The sequence below is a fragment of the Zophobas morio genome, unplaced genomic scaffold (assembly GCF_036711695.1).
Source record: "Zophobas morio isolate AGI-343-1 ecotype UQ-CSIRO unplaced genomic scaffold, CSIRO_AGI_Zmor_V1 ptg000028l, whole genome shotgun sequence".
Taxonomy (NCBI): Eukaryota; Metazoa; Arthropoda; class Insecta; order Coleoptera; family Tenebrionidae; genus Zophobas; species Zophobas morio.
The window spans coordinates 3,569,729-3,590,379 of NW_026972133.1; the positions used below are offsets into that span (position 1 = coordinate 3,569,729).

Below are 20,651 nucleotides of genomic sequence, written 5' to 3' on the forward strand. Positions count from 1 at the left end.
AAGTTGCCATGTGGTTAAGAGACGGTAAAAACTCAAGAGGAAACAGCAGTAGAAATCAATGAATGAAAATACAAGAAATAAAAGTAAGAATAATAAATAGCTAGAACACAAATGAAATAAAAACTCTCTAAAATATTACGATCGGGAACAATTTATTTATTGATTTACATAATAAAAGAGAAAAAAAAGAGAAACATGGTCAATGTTTATGTATCATGCTTCCTTTTTTAATTTGCTGCTTTTGTATTCTTAATTTCTGCTCTCGTTGCATACATCTTTATCCTCGATACACTTCCGTACTTTGTAATATTTTTGTTTTTTTACTCTTTTTTTTTATTGCAAAATAAAAGTGTGATTTATATTTTTGTCCTGTATATCATCGTCAAAATATAGCGGTTTCTGAAATTAGAAAATAATGACGAAGGCTCGCTATGGAACAAACAAGAAGTTGGTTCTGAGTGAGTCACCGACTTGGAAGTGTAGGCCCACAAGTTTAAGTAAATTATCGTTTTCGGATACTGACCTTAATTTTATTCGCAAAAAGAGTTCATTAACATACCTTACATGTTTAATCTCCTGACGAATCAAGGAAAGTTTAATAACTTCTGGTAATTGTGGCATGCATTTTTAATCCCTGCTGAATTTAATAACATAGAGTTTAAGTAAGTACTTGCATAAATTGGCCACTTTCACAATCACGACTTTGTTATTTTCCAAATTTTGAACGTTATTGCTTTTCAACGTCGACTCGTCGACTCTCTTCAACCTGTTCCTCCTCATAAAAACACAAATTCGAATTCCTAAGCATAGATTATCTAATTATGCCGAACAATATTACTTTCAACTTTAATATTTCGCTTCGATTTGGGCAAACCTTAAAATTTATAGCCCAATCTAACCGGTTATTCGAAATCCGATCTTCGCCAAAGTACCACTTTTGACACAATAAGAAGATTTACACAAAGTCATTCTAGAACCAACTCTCCTATTAAATTGACACGAACTACCCATTCATCATTATTTATAGTTCCAGTTTTGTTTTATGTTTATTTTATTTTTGCAACATCGCTGATTGATAAGTGGAAGAAATCCGTCCCGTGGTACGACCTTCTTTAACAGATTTCCCGTACGGGTCCACGTACGCGTGATAAATGAAGGAAGCCTCCTTTCGTAGATGATGCGTTTCCACAGCTCGCCACTAATTCGAAATAAATTGCAGATTAGATAAGGTCATCGCGAGACGGCCCTCACCTTCCCATCAACTTGAACCGTGAACTTATTTGATTCCTTGTGGAAATTGCGTGCAATTCCGAATGCAAGACGAAAAATGCGAAGGTTGAAGTTTATGGAAGGTAAAGTATAGCTTCGGACGAGTAAATTGTTCGAAATGCACGGTTTAGAGCTGGAAAATAAACGCTCGATGAAGACCTCATGTGTGTCTACTACCGGTTTTACGCGGAATGTCTTTGCACATATGGGACGGTATGTGCTCTACCCTGGAGACCTCGAAAGCCGTCGCGGTGTACGCGATATTGTCCAAATATCGAAGTCTGCAATGCCAGCGACTTGGTTTTACTCTAAATGTTTTTCGAAGTTTTTTTGAACATTTAAGATTAATCAGTTTATTTGTTTGAAATGTGTAAAGGACAAAGGTCTTCTTAATAGGAACATTGTGCTAAATTGTTGTTGGTTTAAGCATGCGAATTGCAAGTAGCGTGAAGATTCCACCCTTTCTAATGCCATTTATAACCTTTTTATTTTTGTTGTTCACCGTTCGAAACACATTCCATCGCCTCTTTCAAACCAAACTTTAAATTACAGAAACGCACCGCTTTCATATCAAGTGCAACGGGAGCAACGCATTTCGATTTTGTATAATAGTAGTCTATTTGAACTAGTCACGTCCAAGATTCAATTTATCGAAAAACTCTTAATAAAATGCTGAAACAAGATAAATCTCACACTCTCCGTTCCCATTCCGTCACTATCCGCCGGAATTCGTTATTCTGCATCTATTCAACCACGTGCTAACAGTTTCCTGTTGACTCTAACAAGCGTCGATGCAAATATGTAGGAAGCGAATTCTTGCATGGCGATTAAAGCTGAAATTAAAGCGAAAATGTCTTTGAGATATTGTGCAAAGTGGATTGTTGGCGATTTTCAAAGCTTCTTTTATGGCAGCGCGTGAATAATAAAATGTTGCGTTAAAAGCGTGGCATAGAAAGCTTAAAATATTTATTCTGTAAATAGTTAAATAGACGATTTAATCACTCATAAGAACGTATTTATTGCAAGCACTGAAGGTAAAGAATGGAACAAAGACGTAAAGTCGGATGATGGAGAGAGCAGGGACAGCAGTAAGGACACTGTAAAAGCGTGAGATTGCATCTGCGACTGCATCTATGCCGACAAAAATTTGAAAATTATGCACTTCTACAAGATCGTGAAAAATATATTATTAGAACCATCGAAAACGCCTCTGCTTGTTGTAGCTGCCCACGGATTTTTTTTCCAGTGTGCTTTTCAAACGGTACCTTAATTGGCCCTTAATTGCGAGTGAAATCGCAATCGGTGACATTTGGCGCGCTGTTGTGGCAGCAGGAAACCGATTTCTTCTGACATTTACCGTGCAAATTTTTAAAGGTTGAGGAACGATCGATTATTTTTGCAATGGCGTTTTCCCATCTTGACCTTTGTTCAAGGATTCTCTTTGATTCGATTTCAGGCTTCTTTCTCGCGATTCCGTGACGTGACTATTGAATTGCACAATTAGCGGCTGATTGCTCCAGTTGAACAGGTAGCTAACTTACCGGCAGGGTTACCGACCCCAAGCGTTACGACACACGACTTGCAGGATTTAGATCCGAACTCGTTAACCTACTGACAAGTCTTGCACCAAAAGCGATTTTTTCGGCGGTGCCAGATGACTGAAGCCGCCTGACAATAATTATATTCTAATTTAATTTTTTACGGTACGTAAGTAAACTTTCCGCTAACTTCCAGGCCTTGGGCTTCGTCGACCGTGAAGATGTTGTATAAAAATGTAATCAAGGTGGAGTTGGATGGATGATGGATGCGGTGCTGATTCGGTCGTTGTGATGGCTTTCGGGGACGATTTGTCAAAAAATTTTACGAGGAATGTGGGTTTTGTGGAAATAATTGACTCATTACACATGAGTAGAAACTAAAATCGAAAGCCACTGGTGCGTAAAATAAATTTACAGACAAAAACGCGCCGCGTTTTTGCCGCTTGTGCGTTGAATGAGTAATGGGATGAGGTTGAAGATTTTTAGGCACAAACAAGGTGACTCATACTCGAAAACGTTTCGGATTTGTGACACTGATGATGTTTGATTTCCAAAATTTGAACGCTACCATGTGTAGATTGTGCTTGGGTTCAAGTTTTTTTCACACTGTACTAACTTTGGAATTATTTACAAAATTAGATAAGTTTCAAGTCTAAAAAGCACCAAAATGTTGACTAAAACCTGACCTGACCAAATATATCTAGCATAGTAACAAAAAGTGTACGGTAATATTCGTAGTACTTAATATTTGTTCTTAATGACTCACTTATGCAAATTTTACATTCTAGAGGCAAAGTACCAACGACTCTATGTTGATTTAGAGTCTAGAGTTACATTAATCTTAATTACAACTAAATCTAATATTTCAAACCTGAACTAGTTTAATTCTTTGTGGACTAGATATTAATAATCGTTTAATTTTTCAGTAGTACTTTCAAAGGTGAATAATGTCCTGTTGTTAGTTCATATACGGTGATATATGAGTATATTATTTAATCTTGAAAATAATCTCTGACGTTTCTACAATAACAGAAGCAATAAGTTTGTACGTGTTAACTGTAAATCTTAAAACAATATTCTCCTGACATCGCGATGGTTCATTTTACTTTCCGAGCGAAAGCTAAGCGAAGTATTGTAATGGGTTTATTTTGATGAATGTTCAATTTCATGGTTATTTCACACGTCGTAGAATACAAATTTTTAAGTTTCTCATTTTCGTATAGTGTAAAATTTTTGAATCTACTCATTGTTGTAGACTTGTTTTTATTTCTCGAGCGTAAGCTAACTGGCTACTTTCATATTTTCTCGATGTATCGTGACATCAAGATTGTTATAAAATTTTATGGTCGAATTCTTCCGAAGTATAAACATAAACAGTCGATGTTAAACAACTACGGCACGGGGCTGCGGGGCTGTTATTTATACCACTGGGGCGATAAAAGTTCTGTCTGAAATAACCTTGGACCAATTTTTTTTTATCAAACCAGAGAGAGGAGAGTCAAATCTTTTAAAACGGAAAATCTTAAATTCAGTTTTCATCTTTACATGCTTGGATAAGATCCATGGAATGTATGCTCTGGTTCTCTGTTTAAAATAATCAGTCATGCCATTAGAACTTAAAATCTTAACCGAACATGGAAAATTCAAAAATATTTAGAAAATGAAGTGGGTTAGTAGATCTTATGAAGAAGATTGCGGGTCAGCAAATAACGGCGATACAGCTAGAAGGTTCTTTGCACCTCTAAATAAATATCAGTGCAAGAATAACAGGTTTAAATATAGAATTAATTAAAAAATCTGTTTTATTGAAAATGATTGCGTGTGGACATGCAATTAAAGCTTAAAAATTTGGGAGTATTTAAAAAAGTCAATTAAAAACTATGTCAAGTTTTGGCCTCTGCATAAAATCTTACCCACGTTAAAAACATCACACATTTTTGGCAGTTGAAAATTATCCAAGGAAAATACAAAATTTCAAAATTTAAAAGCTTTTGGTTCAACAGCTTATTTATTATTTTCTGTGAGTTATCTTATTTCCGCCAAAATATTTTTTAATGAAGGATTTATTAATTTTTAGTACAGTAATGAAAAAAATTTGCATATCAACAATCGAACACAACGAAACGGAGATGACCGTTAAATCACCAGTTTTGTTTTACCGTGGAACGGTTCTCCTTGAGTAGGTAAATATTACTCCTATAATATAATTTTGGGTACAAACTTGTAATCGGTTGATGTATCAAATGTTTACACTCTCGTTTGTATCTCCACATGAATTCTAAATTTAGCCATGTACATAATTTTAGCGCAAAAAAATATATCTACATATTTCATATGCTGCCTGTAATGTTAATAGCACCACATACCCCGCACCGAAAAATAACTGTTTTGCAATGGTGTAGCCTTTAAATTTATAGCCATCAACAACTTAATTACATATTTAGTAAAATACAAATTTCTGCATACAATTATTCAAATCGACTTTCCTGCAGAGCCCCGATTGCATAAAGTACGCCTCTAATCTCGATCCCCAACCGAAATCAACCTGTATTAAATAATACAACGTCCGGTTGCGTAACAAAAGTCGATTTGTTTTATGCTGTGTCTCGATCGACGGCGATTTTCGCCACCGGCACCCAGCCATAAATAACATTTGGCGAAAATTATAGTGCGTACGCACATTGCAACTATGTTGAACCAGCCGTAATGGGTACGACTACTGGTCAGTACCGGAGCAATTAATTTCGTATTCTCACCGTAGGGTACTGCATTTTTGCGGTCGAAACCCATAAGTATTCAAATTCCGCAATTACGTCGTAAACCAGTCGGTTTTCGGTACGGCTCGTACCGACATGACAACCCATCGACTTTTAGCACCGTATAAATCATTGCTTAAATTAATTTGGTCCGGCTGGTACTTGCGTACGTTAACTCGTGTAGGTGGTACGCGGGGTTCCGGGTGAGAACGGGTTTCTGCAGCGAGATCAATCACGATGCGGTACTTGGGCGTACTGTGGGAGAATCGGGAGGGTACCACCGACGAAACAGCCATAGCTCAAGAAAGAGGTTTTTTATTTTGTTGCGCAAGATAGGTATAGAACCGATCTGTCAAATATACTTTAAATCATATTTTTTGGGTTTAAATTTTTTAGTATGTAACAGTATAACAACAGCTGTATTTGTTTTTAGGAACAGTGTGAAGAACTCTTGTGCACAGATGGTTCTTGGAGGATTTTGTCTAAATCAAAAGAATGTAAAGGAACAGAAAATATCTCTTTGGTCCCTCTTTTCGTGATATGAAGTACTTTTATTGACTTAATTGTGAACCCAAAAAACGTCTGCAAAACCAGTTACACCCAGAATCGTTTCTTGGTTGGTCGTGCTGTGGGAGAATCGGGAAGGTACCACCGTGGTACCACCAACAAAATTGCCCGTGTGCGAACTTTCCCCGCTGCCGCAATTACGAATGCGCGAGAAACTCATCTCATTATTATATTTGCCGCACAATTAGACCGTCGACAATAAACCTAATGAATGTTTTCTCTGTCGTGGTACTCTTCGGTGTAATTGGATGGAAAAACAGAGCTGTGGGTGGTTACCGGGAGTCGTTGTGTCGCTCCTGGCGTCTTTACGATTCGATTCTGCCCACCACGTGACGAAAATAAGGTTAGCGAACGAAACGGATTTTGGACTAACGAATTTAACACGATTTCGGTTAAGGTTTAATGAAACGTGAAGCTGAACTTTGTTTTTTTCGAACAGATGGCATAAATTAGCCTACGCCTTGCAGTTTTATGAATATTCGGGTTTCTAAAGGCTGGTTTATTTGCATTTGACATAAATTAGCTGGAATAATCGCGTGTAATTAAGAAAAAAATTCGTTTGGTGGAATGAGATAATCTAGTCGGAATTTGAATAATAAGGTGGTACCTTGCAGGTACTTTATAATTTGATGGTAGTTGGGAGAAGTGGGGTGAAGTTGGTGAGTACTAATATTTTGGCCGGGAGGGAATTCGTCGGTGCTGTTTGGTACTGACGCATTCGCTGGTAATTTGACGATTATGCAGAGGTTTTGCGACATCTGGAATTTTCAGTGCACCATTAGCATTCATTTGGAATTTATAAGTGGAGTAAGAATTATCTACTTAGTTTTCCTTTAGTGATTCATTGGCAATTTCACTCCTCTTATCTATAATGTAAACTAGTTTGGACTTGTTTACAATTATCGTGCGCTTACATGTTGAGTTACAACTAACAGCGTGCTGATCGCGTATATGGCATAATTTAATTTAATTAAGCGTACTGTAACAAATCAATTTATGTTACTTTCTGGGTTTTAATCAGACGAATGTATTAACAAGTTCTTGTGCATTTTTTTGCAACTTTATTGAACATCTTCAGTTTTACTTGGCGTAAATCAAGTTTTAAATTAAAATTAATTAATCACGAAGTAAAAGTAGAGTGCACTGATTTATTTTTTGATCTTGTCTTTAAGACTTAAGTCGTTAGACTTGCAACTGTCAAATAAATCAAAACATCTACGTTTTAATGGAATAAATTTTCTTGCATCACTATTTGCAAAAAGTAATCTAATACCCACGGCAGTGGTTTTCAAGAAAGCAACAAATTCGACTTTAATTGTCCAGATCCCTGTGTCTTTCTCGTAACAAGGATTATCCATTTCCGCCACAGGACTACAGAAAGGCAAAAACCGCCCATTAAAATGTCATGCCTCTAATAACTAGCAAATTGCAATTGATTGGTTGAAATCGCGACCATTAACTGCCACGATTGGGTTTTATGCTAACGTTAAAGTAATTGCTCAGTTTTTTAAGCACGGTTATTGGCTACCATGCGACTAATAAACGTCCTCTTAATTGACAATTTCGACAGATAATTAAAGACCACAACTAGCAGCACTCGTCCTTGGAAAGGATGCCCCTCCGCTCGTTAGCAACGCACACACACATCCTTGAATAAGTACCCGAGACACGTATTTTCGCGGTACTGTAATAAAACTTTTTTCCCACTTGAATATTTATGAGAAAAATGGAAATTGTCGTCCGGGATGTTGGTTTTCTCCTGTGTCTGTAGGCGCATTTTCGATAAAAGATAAATCGATACCGGTGATTCGAACGGGTATGATTAATCAACGTCCTGGGATGGAAATTTATGTAAATGAGGGTTTGGACAAACATCAATCAGGCGTCATTTTTCGACGAGCAAAAACAGTACTCGGCGTATGGGAGAATTGGGAAAAATTTGCCGGTCGTCGACTTTAACAATGACTAGTTCGCGCCGCATACAAATCATCTTTTCGTAGTGGAAATAATAATTAGACATTAGTTTAATGGTCTAATTGGACGCTGGAGGTTTTAGCGCTGAGCGAGGAATGAAGTTTCACAATCTGAAAATGAGAGAGATGTAATTGAGTTAAAATAGGAGCTGATGTAGAAATTGGAACTGCAGTGGGTAATTTAGAAAGAGAGATTTGGGGATCGAAGAAGTAAAAATTACACACAGAGTTAAAATTTGGTGTCCGCATTAGTCTCTAATGTGATGTAAATTGCACAAAAATGTTTGAAAGATTTTATCGAAATTGTTGGCACTATAACAACTTGAACTAGAACTATCATCTTACAAGAAACTGTTAGGTTTCATTAGCCAGTCATGATAAAGTAAATAAATAAAATTCTTTTTCTTGGAAATATTACAGATGCCACTCTATGAAGTCTTGGCTTTAAATTGGAGTGTGATCATCACCTAAGGCTACTTTTTATACCAAGGTTAGAATGGCATTAATGGGTTTGAGAGTAGATTTACATGCAATGATGTAAATAATTACAATCGAGTTGAGCATGTTTTATGTTCGATCAGAGTTGATAGTTTAATAACTGTAAATTTTGCTTTTCTGGATATTACTAGTTCACAGATTATTATTCATCCGCCTGAGGGTTAAAATTTGTTGGCACCAGCCCTTTGTTACCACTAGTTGCATTTTAAGTTTTATCCTTCATTCGTTTATAAATTGTGTTTCAGCAAATATCTGTTACTTGATTTCAAAACCAGCGTTGAAATTTTATTTATTTCTAACTAAATAGAATGAGAACTGAAGACTAAAGCTAAACCACGTACGAGGAAACTACCGATTTTACTTTTTCGTTAAATTAATTTTGCGGTTGAATAGATAATAAATATTTCTAATAACATATAATCAGACTGGCAAGTAATACTTGTTAAATTACAAATTTTGAAATAGAGAATGTAGGGGCATCAAAAAAATATAGATATGCTGCATAAATGAAAAAATAAAGGAATCCACAAACATTGTGTTTTTGTACTTAAAAGGAAAATTTTATTTATTATTTATTAATAACCAGAATTTAAAAACACAAAAAAATTCATGGGTACGGGGCCTTAAATTTCTGTTTCAATAATTTAAAAAAAATCAAAATCAGTGTATCTATATTTTTTGGACACGGTATTTTTTCACACAATCCAATTTTTTAATGAATATTTTGTTTAATGTTAAAAATTAAAAAGATGTCAATTAAAAATTGTCATAAATATTGAGGTTAAAACCTGAATAAAAAAATCACTATTTAAAATGTAATAATCACGACATAAATTTGCGGCTACGATATCATTGTTATGACAAATTTTATTCGATTTTTTTGTTGTTCCCCTAGATACGTAACTCATTAATATTTATCATAAATGAACAGTTGCGTAAACAAATACATAATGTCGGACTATTGTTTCCACTCCATATAAATTTAAAGTTACTCACTTTGAAAAACCCGATTTATCTTGAATGTTATACAAGATCGTTTTATGTTTATGTTTGGGTGTTGAACCACTAATTACGTTCTTATGTTACCTTTGTCTGTAAAAGCAGATCAGTGGTTCTTGAGAAGCCATGATCTATTGAGCCCTTCTCAGGCTCATGAAGGCTATCGCTCAGTTTGATTGAGGTAACTTTTTTGTTCATCTGGTACTTAGCCATCGTAGGTGCAAAGTCACATTGTGTGATCCCTGCACCTTCCACCAGCTGTCGTCGTTCGGTACTTAACTGTATCGCTGAGCTCCATCTGAGCAGGTTCTTAATTGGGTGCTTCGAATGTTCCTTCTCCCATACGTTGTCATCGAAAGACCTCATTCTTTATCATTTTGGGTGGTGGCATAATGTAGGTCCCCGATGTGCCATTGCTGATGGTGCGGAAACAGATTCGTGTGTCTGACCAGTTATTCTTCCAAAATGTCCATGTCTGCTTGACCAGAACGGGAATTCGATATTGTTCTCCACAATACCTCCGATAGATCGAAAATTCTGTTCAACTTTCAAGTTAAGCTTTCGAACCCATCTGTTTCAAAATCCTGCCACATTGGAACGTTTGACAGAGGTGAGTTCTTTGTAGAAATTGCTCGTGTGCTAGAGCTGTATAGGTGCTCCAGCTCTTGGTCGTTTTTCTAGAGACGCATGGTTCTTTGATCATGTCCTGATCTCCTTCGTAGATTGTCTTTCTCTGTTCTGAGAGCTTGATCTCAGCTCTATTATTCATTCTATTTACTAACTCCTTGTAAAGATGTTGAAAAGCATCAAACACTTGACATTTTATGTGACAATTGTTCCATGGCGTTTCACATATTCGTCTAATTGTTGTATTGTCATACCTTTGTATACCCGTGTTTAACATCTATATCTTCTGTATGCTGTTGTATTGGTCTATACTTGCGACTAGTGCCTGTTGACCAACTTACTTTCATAGCAATAATAATAATAATAATAATCGTTTCAGTGAGTCAAACAGAATCTAAATGGAAATGAGAAAGCGCTAATTGATTCGAAGCGAGCCCTAATGAGAAATGGAAATTCTCACTGACATTTCAAAATTTATGAATCGATAGGTGTAATAAATCGATATGGAAAATGACTTCGGGTTTATGCTGAGCTCAATCGAAGTGTGAAGAAGAGTGAAAAAACAAATTTAGAATTTTTAAATAATCAAACAAAATCTGTTGAAAAATACTTGTGTATGACTGTTCTATAAAAAAAACAATAGAGTATGGGAAGTAATTATAAAATTTACTACATCGTGTGCCCAAAATCGTGAACTATTCTATGTACTAAAAATATCTCCTTGTTTGAAGAGTTTTTTTTTTAATTATGTAAAGGTAAATATCGCCATACGTCAATAAACTTTATCTTTGGTGTTAGTAACGCCAAATTCAACGTTTCTCGTTGTTACGTGGTTACCGCAAACGTGCATAAAATAAAGTCAGAGATAATTGCACGTTTGATACGAACACTAACGACGCCTATTTTCAGAATAAACTACGGGATTGAAATGTCAAAGTTGATTTAGTCGTTGTTTCAAGTACACACATGTTTGTACGCTAAGTTTGACATAAGTTCATGGAACTCGCGTTGGAAAGATGATTAAGAGTGAGTGCATAAAGTTGTCGATTAAGCGAGCGTTGCTGTTGCAATTTTAAGCCAAAGATGGTAATTATGGTAAACCAGTCGCATTCCGATGTCGTAGACTCCGAACTATTTCAACTACTTACATGCATAGGAAATCCAAATTAAACAACATAGAGTTTCACTAATTATTGTCGGTGTAGAATGAGGTTAGGCGAAGCGTGGCGGTAAATATCCTTAAGTTATAAAACGTTAGCGCACACAACAATCCGAAGGACACTGAACGAAGAGGAAGAACGCGAGTGGGCGCTCGTCACAGTCTTGTCAATATTGACAGATCTCGCTGCTTCTGTCAACTCTTCGCCTCTACTTCACTCTTGTTTTTTGCCACCAAAGTTTACTTTTGTTAACATTCTTATGCCTGAGCAAACTCGGCCCGTTTATCGGTTCTTTTAGCGGTCCGCCGTAAAGCTTTTATCACTCGTCCACTGGCTCCGGCAAAAAACTAGAAAAATTCGCAAGCATGATCGAACTTGGTAGTCACTTCTTGTTCGGGCTCATTTGCATAAAGTCCACAAACCGGAATAAGCTCGACGAAGGTCAAACGTGCGAAACACTGCAAACTCTCCGACAAAAGGAACGTCCAATTAGTCGACTTTACCGCGAATTTCGACCACTGCCGCCGCCGCAATTACCAGAAGCCTTTTTCGGCCGACCGCTTTTTCGGACGCGGCTGGACGGGACCCGGTTGGCACGCCGCCGCTCGAAGCACTCCTGAGTCTGCTGGGGGTGGCGATGCGACCTTCCCCAAGCGGAAGTCCTTCGGTTCTGCACGCTAGCGGTACCACAGAGTGCACGAACAGACTGAATACCACCCACCTCCATTGGGACCCACAGACCTACATTTCGTCCCCTCCAGTTCCCCACTTGGCGATGGTCCCCACTGCCGCGGACCTGCTCAGGTGCAGAGCCGAGATGTTTACGCCACCAGAGGAGATTTCAGCGCCTCTGGAAATCGCGGAGATCTCGACGAGAAGGCAGGTGGCCAACCCTCGACCCGAGCAGTACCGGAATACTTGTTTATACACCAAGGGCGAAAAGCGGCTGCCTTCTTTGATTTATACCTAACATATTTTTGACTTATGGTTATGGTTTATCAAAATTTTTTGAAAAAAAAATTATTGACGTCACCTCAGAAGTCTGCTAGATATTTAAGCAAGTACTGTCTTGATCGGTTCTTGGTAAAACTGTATGAATTAAAGGATGCGGTAAAAAACATGTTCCCGTCCGTGTGTTACCGGGAATCATGTTATGACTCTTGAATATTATGAATATTAAAATTGGTCATGGTGTTGCCGCTGTTATATTGTCAAATCCAGAATCAGTGACAGTTTTATTGCCGAAAATTTATTACGTAAATTAAGTCAATCTAAATATGCATTTAAATTTTCCATTTTCTGGAATTATTCTTATTAGCAAGTACAGGTTACGTAAATTAGAATCGTAGGTGTAAGATGAGTGTTGAGTAGAAAATTGAATATTCTAGAGCCTAGTGTCACCTTTCCTCATCTGAACTGAGGAATATCGAAAAATCAATAAATTATTTTAAATACCATAAAATTCGTGTAATTGGACATAAGTTAGACACGAATGTCCTAGCAATAAAAACAAAATGTATCGTGGAACATTTCTAAAACATAAATTTAAATAAACTGATTACAAAAATATAAAAAATGTACAGGATGTATCTGAGCGGTTCGCCGCTTTAAGAACAAAGTTATAAGCAATTAAGCTTCGACAAAATTAAGTAGTGTCACACTAAACGATAAAGAATATTTCTGCCTGTCATATGCCATTAACTAACTTTGGAGACGAAAATCGTTATAGTTTGATTTTATTGGACATTTATAGCAACATCATCGAAGAAAATATTTTATAAATACGGGGTCAAAAATTCTAAATGAAAAAACTAGATACAATTTTTCAAAATCGGGTTTCTTCAAAAAAAAAAAATAAGCCGTTAGTCGGAGTTATTTATAACGCATTATTTGACTTACATTTATATATGAGAACTATCTCTTTTATTGTTAAGTTGTTGTTAGTCAAATTACGACTTAACAATGTTAAATATGCGACAAATTATCATCACTGTTACAGTATAAAGCGTGGTAAATTGTACAAAATAGTTGAATAGAGGCAATGATAACTATTTCAAACAAACCAAATCTTTATTCGAAGTTGAAACCAATTTTGTTAAGGCAATTTTCAACTGTTTAGTTTAGTTTTAGTTTAGTTTAGTTTATTAACGGGAAAACCCCACTTACAAAAAAAAATAATTACACTCTTAAACATAATTAACTAAATATATATATACATGTATACTAATAACCACCTTATATCATTAACAACCGAAGTACTTTAACATTTGCTTCCTGAACTTAGACACTGAAGAATTGAAGATCTCAACTTTATCATCATTTGTATAGCGGTTAGCAGCGTCCATCATTCTTCGCAAAGGATGATTTTTTGCTAAATTTGATGTTGCCAATCGAATTCTAAATATATTTCTGCTACGAGTAGTGCAGCTTCCTGATGCCGGTACCAAAAATGTCAATCTCCTTAGTAATTCAGAATTATCAATACGGCCATTGATAATGTTGTGAAGTGTATGCGCGTCATTAATAGATCTCCGTATGCCTAGTTCCTGAATGTTGAAACAACTCATTATCCAACTATATTCACCTCTAACATGTCTATGTCCCATCTTAAACTCAATTGTTCTAAGAAATTTCTTCTGAACCTTTTCCAGTAATAAAGAGTCTACATTATAAATTGGACACCAAACAGAGGAGCAATACTCCAAATGTGACCGTACTAACGAACAATACAGAATTCTCAATGCTGACGCTGACAAATCTTTGCAATTACGCCAAATGAAACCCCACATGTTTAAGGATTTATTAAAAATATAACCATAATGATTCTTAAATGTGAGACCCGAGTCAAATATCACACCCAAATCCTTTATCTCAAAAACACGAGTAACAGCATGACAGTTAATTTGATAGTTAAACTCAATACGAGATTTTAAATTAAGAAATGATATAACATAACATTTTTTAATATTCAAAGGGAGCCAATTGTTATCACACCATTCGCCAAGTGAATCTAGGTCTACCTGAAGTTGCACTGCATCTTGAACCGATCGTATATTTTTAAAAAGCTTTAGGTCATCAGCATATAGTAAGTAATTCGAATAATTAAAGCATTGAGTCGCATCATTCACAAATAATAAAAAAAGGATAGGACCACAATGGGTGCCCTGCGGGACACCTGACGGAACATTAAAGAAAGAAGAAAAGCAATTCCCAATGCGAACTTGTTGCATTCTACCCAACAGAAAAGACGATAACCATTTAATCGATAGATCCTTAAAACCTAATCTTTGCAATTTCATAATAAGCAGTCTATGATTTACTCTGTCGAAAGCTTTGGCATAATCAGTATATACCGAATCAACTTGACATCTATCCGTGAAGGCCTCATTTAAGAACAATTGATATTCTAACAAATTTGAAAGCGTAGATCTATTAACACAGAATCCATGTTGTTTAAACGAAATAACCGAAGAGGAACTCCATTGTAACTGTTTGGATACTATACCGTCGAGTAATTTAGAAATTGCAGATTGATTACATACACCCCTATAGTTGTCAATTTTATTACGCTGACCGGATTTAAAAATTGGAATTACGAAACTTCTTTTCCATATTTCCGGGAAAATTCCTTCCCTCAATGAGGATTTAAATAAATTTAGCAAAGGTAACGAAAGAGTAAATTTACAATTTTTTATAACTATGCTAGGTACACCATCAGGACCAGGATTGCAAGACGATTTCAAATCAGATATATGATCAAAAACATCGGTTAGTGTGATATTTAAACCTACATCATGAACCTGAGGTGACACCTCAAAATCACACATAAATTTTCTAGAGTCATCCTTAACATACACCGAAGCAAAATAATCCGCAAAGAGATTAGCTATATCTTCACCCTTTTTTGCCGATTGCTGTCCAAGTATCATTTCATCAGGAATACCATCATTCGCCTTCTTGTCCCGAACGAACTTCCAGAAAAATTTGGGATCACTTGAGATACTTAAATTTACCTTAACAATGTAATCAGCATACAGCTGTTGATTAAGCTCTTTGCATTGAGATCGCAAAGATTTGAAATAGAGATAGTCACCTAATTTGCCTGATTTTTTATATTTGTAATGTGCTTCACTCTTCCTTCGACATAGATCTTTTAGTTCCAAAGTAAACCACTTTGGGTAATTAGAAGGACTATATTTTACAACTTTATATGGAATATATCTCTCAAAACCATAAAATAGAATATTATAAAAAGTTGAAATATTCTCATCCAAGTCATGACTAATTAATAAGGAATCCCAATGAACTGAAGCAAAAAATTCATTTAACATATTATAATCACCATTAGTAAAGTCAAAAATACGAGATTCATAATATAAGGTAGGAAGATCAACAGAAGATACAAACCACGATAACTGAGAATGATGAAAACTTTCAGAAAATATAGGGTCTATTGCATGGCAAATATCTATATTGACTATATTAGAAAAAATAAGATCAAGATAAACACCTCTGGAATTTGGAATACTATTAACTTGTTGCATGTTCATAAATGCAGCAGTTAAACAAATTACCTCACAATATTCCCGAAAATTACCAAATGAGTTAAACTGCATATCATTCCTATTCCAGTTTGAAAGAGGGAGATTGAAATCACCAGCTATAATATAAGAGGAATTAGGAAATTTTTCAAAAATACACTCCAAATCAGAACAATAATTTTCATAAACATTCAAATGCGATGCAGGCGGAATGTAAACTCCACCAACTATAAGATCTAAATTATTGTGTTTAAAATTAATATAAATACTTTCCACAAACCGACCAGATAAAATCACAGATGCCCTAAAATCCTTTTTTACTGCAATCAACACACCACCCCCACAAACTTTTTCACTGGTATTAGAGTTGCGATCAGCCCGAAAAATATTGTAATTGTTTAAATTAAGCTCCTCATTAGAGATATTTTGTATAACTTAGTCCAAAGTGGAAAATTCTGAATCCGCACCTACTTAAGTAAAGATCGTTTGAAGCGATTATATTAACTGTGCTGTCTGACCACTATTACACATTTGTAAAATTTTCAGAATTAGTGGCTTCGTCAGTTAGTGAAATTTCACTTTTCGACTACTAATGAGTCGCTTGATGTCGGATTATGATGATTAAATACCTGCTAAGTTAAATAAACATTCTTTCTGAAATTAAATCTTGTGGTCAGCAGTTAATTTAATCTTCGATTTAATCTAATGAAGTTCTTTGTATGGATAATTTACAGTCACACTTAATATTAATTTTTTCGTTTTACAACATAATATGTGTGATTCTGCTTTAGTTTTTGCGTCAAAATGAGCAAAAATTTTCTGTTTTTCCAGTGGCTCGTGACCGATACTTTCGCACAGCCCGAGAGCAGTCTTCATTGACAAGCACAAAATTGATAATCGGGCGATCGAATCGCTAATCGCCGCGTTGTTTATATGAGAAACTTATTATAGATTATTAACCCAATTTTTGCTCTCTTATTAAAATTTTGCATTGTTTTGTTTGTGCGGAAATACTCGCTCTGTGCTTTAACCGCGGTGAGCGGTTAATAATATGTAAAATGCATACATTTCGACGGTGTTGCTACATCAGAATCCTCTTTATATTTAGTTGTTAATTAACATCAATTAAGTTTAGCATAGTCGGTCAAGCTAATGCATATTCTACGGTGAGAATTTATAGAAAATATTCAGCTCGAAAAAATGCGTTACCGCAAATTAATGATGATGTGTCTGCGATTTTGTATCAGGTTGAGATTTGCAAATATTTGCAATAGAGCGTTTCGTAACTGAGAAAATCGCGGATATATTTGAAAATGACGGAATTGTTTGACGAAATGTGCTAATTTTTTTTGATAATCAGAAAGTGTTAGTTAGGTGAAACTTCTCATTAAATCTTTGCACAGAAGTAGCTTGAGGTAGGTATCGGATGTTGACGTAGGTCGGAATGAGTTGGTTTCGTGTAACATCGTGGAGAGACGAGGGTGGAAGTGTGAATTTATCTCCGGTATAACTGTTCTTGGAAAATTAATACTGTACAAAAGAAAATCCAGTGGCCAGCACATTAAGGGAAAACCCCAAAATACAGACGCGTTTAGAACATAGGTAATTATTGACGAAATTAAAAATCGATGAGTAATATGGAATTTATGGTTGTATGAAAAATTTAGCTAAAGCAAAAGTCTATTATTTCGTCGGCGAGCGATGATGTAAGAGCCTTCCAAAAGTGGTGAAGATTGCCCTATCGATTCTCTATAGTTCCACCTGCGCGTTCGATTATGCAAGTGTAAAATGATGTCGTTACTGGGCATTGAAGTCTCCGGCGCGTACGATGGTAAACACAGCACGTTAAAATTACATACGTACTTATCATCATGAGAAATCATCTTTCTGGTAAAAATTCCAGCCATTATGAGGAGCCAGCTTCGCATTAATAAATCTATCAGTTCTCGTAAGATGATTAAAATGTCAGAAGCGAGGTACCGTTGCTGCGAGTATCGAAGAAAAGGGCGATTACGCGGAAACTAATTTATTTTTAATAATAAACACGCTTTTACAATGTGCCATTGTTTCTCTGCGCCATTCAAAATCGAGCACATGTATTCGACACAAAAGAAGCGCCCCCGGGCATCAACATCGCCGAGTCCTCTCCGCAATTATTTTTCAATTTGAATTCGAAGAGATATTAGATGCGATTGTGGCGGGATATCGCATGTTTTGCTATCTATTGTGATTCGGATGTAATTACCCGATAATTAGGATCGACTTTCGGAGATTAAACGGCTCAGGAACGCCGAATCATCGCGTATTGAGAGTAATTATCGAAAGATGTGGGTTTAATTAGCCGGACGGACGCAAATATCGAGAAACGCGTATGCAGATTGAGATTTCGATTCCCATTTTGGCTGCTGGGTATTAGCGAGTAGGTAATAATTATTAGCGGTACATTTTTTCTATTTATATTATTAAGTTGTAAAATGATTGGAATACAAAAAAATTAACGAGTGATTAGACGGACATCACGATTTTAGGTATTTCCAAACAGAAAGATTCCAGCGGTCCATTGACCGAGTTAAGCGGTAAAGGCGGATCCGCGGACTATAAAATCGGGAATCGAGAGGGCTGATTTTAACCCGAGTTTACAACTTAATTCCGATTTTTGATTTTTAGTTATTCAAAAACCGAAGTCATGTTTAAATATTTTACTATTATTTATATTTTATTTTTCAGAAAGCTGGTAACGTCATCAAATAATGTGAAGGCTTGACAAGACACGCTAATGTCCAGTAGCCGCGAATTATCATAACGAAAGCGTAGAAAAAAATAGTGGCAAAGCACCGAAAGTGTCGTAACAGACTTCCGTACAAATTTTATGTTAATTTAAGAAAAAAATGATAAAAGAAACGTTATAAAATTTACTTAAAAGACGCATTTATAGAAGTCTGCATGTATTAAAACAGAGAAAATATGTTAATATTTATTGATCGATTTTGGAACTAATTTGTATAATAATTATTTTAGAAACAGGTGATATAATTTTTGATCGACGTGCTTTTCTGATGGCGTTTCTCTACGAAAAGTGAATTAGCTATTAAAGTTGTGGTTTACTGACATTTAGTATCGGTGCAACTTTGTATAATTTTCGTTTTTTGTTTTACTGCCGCTTTAAAATCGAGTGCAAAAAACTTCCACTAGCGAGGGTCGCCAAAATGGCCGCCGCGCTGAACAAAAGAAAAAGAAAGTTAACGGGTGTTTACTCAGCAGTAGCTTGTTGATATAAGTAAAAAATATTTTATAAATAAAATGTGGGCGCGACCTGTTGCGTAAACCGCCCGTGGGAAATAAATCCGGCATAAATTATCTATCGATTTTAACACTCGCCCGAAATTCAGGTGGTTCGTATCTCGTTCGAAACACTAGTTGCTCTGTGAATTAATAATCGTCATTGTTCACGAACTTCGTGCACAATATTGATTACAAAGAAAGGACATTGTCGCTGAACCATAGAAAGACCTGAAACGAATACGCCTCATAAAATTCATCCTTTATGTTTGCTCGTACGTAGATTTGCGAAATGCAATACTGTTGTCACGCTTATGTAAATTTCATTTATAGACAGTTAGATGCAATGGCTGTAACGGCTCTGATTAAACGACGCAAAAATGGGGAGAAAAAGTAATAAAGCGACAAATCACCAAACCGCAAATGTCACGGAAAGATGACACCTCGGCTGGTCATGATCATTCCGGGATTTTTTCATGATTCCAGAGTTATCGGACGACATCCGTGGAATTTTGAGTGCACTCGGTGCATAAAGGGCGTGATGTATATCTTCCTATTACTCTGTACACCTGCTAGATTTCTTGTTAAGTAATAGGCGGTGCCGAACACATCCTCATGCTTCCATGCATACTTGGCTCTTCGATAAAAATGGACGTTTTAGCACCTGTCTTAATGCAATCAACGGCCATAAAGATGATTTCGAGAGAGCTCATCTCGAAGATTCATAGGAAATTTATAGGTGAACGCTTAACCTAGATCGCGATGAGTTAGTTTTGATAATGCGAGGCGTTTCAGAAATGTGAAAGAAAATGCTCTAATGATGATGGGTGTAATTATAATAATGCGTTTTGTTTTTTGGTCTTTCTAATTAACGTGGTGCGAAGTGCTACAGAATTGTACCAATTTTGGTGTGTTTTTTTTGACTCGAGATCGACAAAATGTCGAGTTCAATAGAAGGTGTACCAGAAAGCCTATTTCTCCTTCTGAAAAAAATGTCAATGAAATTTTTTCAGCGAGTGATTTATCCCCAGAGATTTTAACGACCCTTTTAAGCGGAACATACGATCGGCGTTGCCTCGTCGAGTAAATATTAAAACCGTGAATAATTTCAACATAATGTTAACGACGTTTAAATTTGCACAATTACAACTTTCGATCGGTATCAACATTAAAGCACTTCTTATCTCCGCATCGCTTCCTCATTTCATTCCAGAATTACATATTCATGTTGTTTCCCGATTTTTATCTGCAGCTGCACCGAGTGACAAAAACCCTCAATGACTCTGCGAAATCTCGATAATCCCGCTCCTTTATCCTAATTAAGGCTGAATTACAGTTATGGTGTCTTGTTTTATGAACGAAAACAACGCAGATAACGACCCGAGTTTGTAACAAGTATCGGGCGAATAGAATTTACCGAGCCGTTTAGACAAGTCCCGAAATA

At 36.1% G+C, this 20,651-nt stretch overlaps 1 protein-coding gene across 1 annotated transcript in view; it reads right to left on the reverse strand.

The window, feature by feature from the left end:
• Positions 1-12,089, reverse strand: part of LOC135137066 (transcription factor Ken) — a 106,936-nt gene extending 94,847 nt beyond the window's left edge. The window contains exon 1 of the mRNA XM_064066604.1: positions 11,376-12,089. The gene's annotated coding sequence lies outside the window, so the exon portion shown is untranslated. The remainder of the gene's footprint in view (positions 1-11,375) is intronic.
• Positions 12,090-20,651: the final 8,562 nt, after the last annotated feature.